The 5,177-nt window shown below is 41.5% G+C and overlaps 1 long non-coding RNA gene across 1 annotated transcript; it reads left to right on the forward strand.

Annotated features, from left to right (window-relative positions):
* The first annotated feature begins 382 nt into the window (after positions 1-382).
* LOC148780527 (uncharacterized) lies at positions 383-4,954 on the forward strand. Its single transcript, XR_016039921.1, has 2 exons — positions 383-1,347; positions 4,721-4,954. It is a non-coding gene; the product is annotated as an uncharacterized LOC148780527 (long non-coding RNA).
* Positions 4,955-5,177: the final 223 nt, after the last annotated feature.

Genomic DNA, 5,177 nt, shown 5'->3' on the forward strand with positions numbered 1-5,177 from the left:
ATATGGAGCAAGGAATGTCGCTGTCCCCTGTGCACCGCAGGGTGTAGCTAGTAAACCCTCACCTCTTTGGACCTTTAAGAAGTCAAACGGAGTCCATATTATCTTCAAAACAATCCCATTTGAAGGATAGGTGTGTTTAGTACAAAATTGGTCTTGGAATCATCTTCAAACTCTAAATGGTCTAAAAGTTACGACCCTCATGGTGAGAGCATGTCATTGCCCTTGATAGCAGGAAATCGAGTTGTATGGCTTAACTGGAATAATGTCAACATTACTATGGTACTATCATTATGATATTGCTTAAATGTGATATTGCCGCTATCATGATGAAATATTGATATCATCATAATGTGGTATCATGCTGCTTTTGTGATATGTGAGTGGATACCTATTGTGTGAATGATAGTATCATATTGCTTATGTGATATGTGAATGGATACCTACAGTGTGAATGATGGTATCATGCTTCTTATGTGATATGTGAAAGGATACCTACTGTGTGAATGATGGTATCATGCTGCGTATGTGATATGTGACTGGATACCTACTGTGTGAATGATGGTGTAAAGGTCACAATTCAATTAAACCGGACCACTCACGACAGTGGGGAGAGAGAAAGAAATCGAGAAAAATGGAAGCGCATGCCCGACGCTAAGGGCGACGATGAACGTTGTCTGGGTGACTTGGCCTAGTGTCGTTCGTGTAGCAAACGCTAACGTCGCGCACAAGGGTGAAGAATTGGTAATGGTGTGTGCGAACAAGGAGTATCGTGGCGTGCAAAAGGCATAAGAAGTATCGCCGCGCGTAAGCATTGCCGCGAGCGTATCACTGTCCGGCGTATTACTGAGAGCATATCACCCGCGGGCATATTGTGATCTGAGGCATTGCCGCACGTGGGAGCTTAACGTCGTCAGTGATGAAGGAGCAGAAAAGAAAAGGTAAGAGGAAAACTCAACACCGGCTGTGTAAGAAGAAGACGCAGCGCCGGCTGTGTAAGAGAACCCCTCACTATCTGTGAATGCAAGGCCTAACGTCGGCTGTGATCAAGCACCGACTGGAAAGGGTGAACAAGAAAGAGCAGCGCCAGAAGTGTCTTGGTTAAACGTACATCCTCCGTAGATGTCAACGACGCTTCGTACATGTCAGATCAATAAGTGATTGTGTCAGCTACAGTGAATCCCACCAACCATGAGCACTTAAGCCCTTTGACAACCAGTTTTCTTCATTCTACTCCCTCTCTCCTCCTAAGGAGTTCACTGCTGCCCCTTGAAGATAGCCCACTGGTAGAGCTTAAGGAATGCTCGTGGAGGCCGTGAGTGAGGATTTGAGATATCGTGAGAAGTCAAGGTAAGTAGGTTTAGTTTCTATGCATCCATAGTTTATGTAGGTTTAGTTTCTATGCATCCATAGTTTATGTAAAGAACAAATATTTAGAATGGGTAAGATGATAGAATGAAAATGTGAAGAATGAATGGGTTAACATGAGGCTGAAATTTTAGTTTTTGTGCTTCTTAATGCCATGACTGTTTTTACCAGATATATGATCTTTTTATTTATGGACACTCATGAAATTGGTCACTCTAAGACTCCTTATCATGAACAAGGTTCCAAACCCAAAGTGTAGCTTGGCTAGGAAATATTAAGTATTCTTTAAAAGCATTTTAACTTGAGCATATGAATTTCCAGAACTGTGACCGTTTTTGCATCAGCGTGTTTGATGGCCAAATGATGTCCTAATGGGACCAAACCTGTCTCGAATGAAAGGCATGTAGGTCTAATTTATGTCTACTTTTTATTTCATTATGAAACTTTTCCTTGAAGAAAAGATATGGCCTAAAATTTCGAGGCATGAGACTACTCACAGTTGCTGCTAATTCCAGCAGCTGTGGCCCTCATTGGGCAATGCTTTTGACCCAAAAAACGGTGTCCAAAAACCTTAAAACTTCCACCATTGGAAATTTTTATGAATGTAATCAAAGTTGCATGCTTTGATGTTCTTGAAATTTCCCACGAATTTTGAATTATGACCCAAAATGCGCAAGTATGTCGTTGCGCACTGTTGCAGTGAAGATTTCCAGCAACTAATGCTCACATTGTACTAAGCTATTGACCCATCAAATGGCCCCCAATTTCTTTTCAAATTACTATCTTTGTAAAGGTCTATGTATTAGCTCAAAGTTTCATGTTTAAGGTATCCTGAAACTCTTCCTAAATCAGGAGCTATGCCCTCTCAAGAGGGGCATGTCACTGTTACTTGTCACTACATCATTTTACGACCATGTGGCGCTAAGTTATCATGATATATGATAAATGTGAATGCAATATGATAAATTCCATGAGAATTCCATAAAGATTTGTGAATGGTGTTGTGTAAACTGCACTTTGTGAGAAAGAGGGGCCACGAGCGCGATAGTGATGAAATGAATTCATAATGAATGCCAAATGCTACTGAGAGGGCTTATGTGCCCTGTGAAAGCTTATGAAAGGCATGTCTTTTACTTAATGCTATGATGTTATGATTAAATATGATTCTGTATGAGACATTGATTTATGAGAATGTGATTCATCCATTATGAGGCATTGTATTGGCCATTATGCGGTGGGACACTCACCAGTAGTGGATGTTGTTATGATACTGTAATGAATTGGCCAATATGCGGTGGGAGGATATTGTTATGATACTGTAATGAATTAGCCAATATGCGGTGGGAGGATATTGTTATGATACTGTAATGAATTGGCCACTACATGGTGGGACACTCACCGATAATGGATACTGCTATGATATTACCTGCTATGCGATCGGACACTTATCAGTAGTAAGGAAAGAGATAATGGCATATCCCCTAACTTGCATAATAATAGGAACGGGTTAAGGGAGAGGATAGAGGGTCGCACCCTAGATTTGTGAAATGAAATGATCGATGCCTTACAAGGTAAGGGCCTATCGAACCCCCAATGCGTGCTGGCGAATGTGTGTATGTGTTGAGGGCATTACGAAGTGGATTAACCCACTTGTCATTACCCTCCCTCCTGTACAATCGTAGAGGTCTTAAGCAATGGGATTGGCTTAGCCTGATGGGTAGGGCCTCTATTGCAGGAGTAGATGATTTAGGGAGTGAGTGGATAAGAGTTGATTTTATGTATAAGGAATGTTTAGTATTACAATGATTGGTTGATTAATGATTTCACTGATCGAATTCTTATGATCGCAAGGATTTAAAGGTAGCTGTCATTTAAATGAAATGTTCATATTCACTGCCTTGTCCTGATATGCATATATGCTAAACTATGACTTTATATTGATGAACTGTACTATTTTCACACATGGATAGAACCACCACAGATGCATGACACTAGACCTGCTTAGTGGGCTGTATAGCTCATCTCATTATTTCTCCTCTCCTTATAGATTGGGAGTGATAAGTGCAAGGCTGGAAATTCATGTTTAGCGGCTAAAAGACAAAGTAAGTGTTCTTGAAGACCTTGTTTATGTGTGGGTTGTGTGGTCCTGGTTTTGTTTTGTTCTTGGTGGATATGTGTAATATTGGGTCTAGGTGCCTCGAACTAAATGTAATAGTTTGGAAGATTATTATATTATGAATTTTGATGTGTGGAGTTTTTCCTTACTCTTCTGCTAGTTGAGTTTTTGTTCTAGTTCTTCTCCATGGTTTGTTCAATTACCAAAAATAGAGGCGTTGAGTCCACTCCTACCTGAGTGACAAACGTTACATTGGAATCTAAACCCGTGCTCGATCGCCCATCACGGTGTTTGGTACGGTGGTCGGTGGCGGGGACGGGGTCGTAACAGGTGGTATCATGCTGCTTAAGTGTTATGTGAATGGTCACCTACAGTGTCAATGATGGTGCTGGCAGCTGCCTATTGGGAAGGCTACCTACTGTGTGAATGATGGTGCCGGCAGCTGCAATACTTATGTGTTATGGGAATGGGCACCTACTATGTGAATGATGGTGCTGACAGCTGCTTATTGGGAAGGCCACCTACTGTGTGAATGATGGTGCCGGCAGCTATGATCTTTCTTTGACTCCCCATGATAAGACGGAACTTAGGAGGTGAGTAGTTGGGAGGGTCGCGCCCCCTAGATCTATGTGGGCACTACGCATTGGGTTACCTAATGGTAGTGTAACGCTCTCTTGCCAGAAGGGCATAAGGAGATGGTCGTTTCTTGCAAGGCCACTGCCTATCAAAACCCCAAAGCGTGCTAGGGATTGTGTGCGTGAGTGAGGACATTACGAAGTGGATTTACCCACTTGTCATTGTCCTCCCTCCTAAGTGAGGGTAAAAGTCCCAAGTTCAGTATTGGCTTAGCCTGACCGATGTGGCTTCTACTTCAAGAGTAAATATATATGTTTTCCTGTCTTATTTAAGCTTTACTCATGAACTTTTAATCTGTGATATGTTGTCCTTACTACTCTGCTTTAAGTAAGGTGATTGTAACTTATGCATTGTCTATTGAACTTTAATTATCATATTACTATTATAATGATGAGAAGCATATTCGAGGTTTTAACTTTATACCTTGTGAATATATATATATATATATATGTGTGTGTGTGTGTGTGTGTGTGTGTGTGCGTGTGCGTGTGTGTGTGTGTGTGTGCATTGCATATTGTATCACTGTTATGCTGGTTGGAATGCAATGGTGTAGATCTGCTTACTAGGCTTTTAGCTCATTCCATCTTAATCGCATAACTGCAGAGTAAAAGGTGGTGGCATCAATGCTAAAGGTGGGTGGTCATTTGGGGGTTTTGAAGCTCGAAGTTTAGACGTTTGGGAAGCAGTCTTTCGAAGACTTTCACAGTATGTTTTGGTGATTTCAACAACATGATGTATACTTCATAGTGTGTATTTAGGGCCATTAGTGCCTTGATGAAATTGTAAAGACCTTTGATATTGAAGGAATGAAATGGCTAAATCTTTTGAATTGATATTTGTTTGAGGAATGGATTTATTCTATTTTTCTTTCGTGGTTTGCTCTTGATTTCCTGTTTTTATACGTTGAGCCACTCCCACCTGAGTGACATTCGCAACCTTCGGTCACGATCCCGTGTCTGCTGCCCTCTGGCAGAGGTCAGGGAGTGTGACATGTCGAGAGACAGTGGCTGACGGGAGACTCCTTCTCCGTCAGTTTGTTGAAAACCTTGATGGCCCGGCT

Source organism: Amborella trichopoda, chromosome 9 (assembly GCF_054954075.1).
Source record: "Amborella trichopoda isolate Santa Cruz 75 chromosome 9, AtrichopodaSantaCruz75HAP2 v2.0, whole genome shotgun sequence".
In the NCBI taxonomy this organism is placed as follows: Eukaryota; Viridiplantae; Streptophyta; class Magnoliopsida; order Amborellales; family Amborellaceae; genus Amborella; species Amborella trichopoda.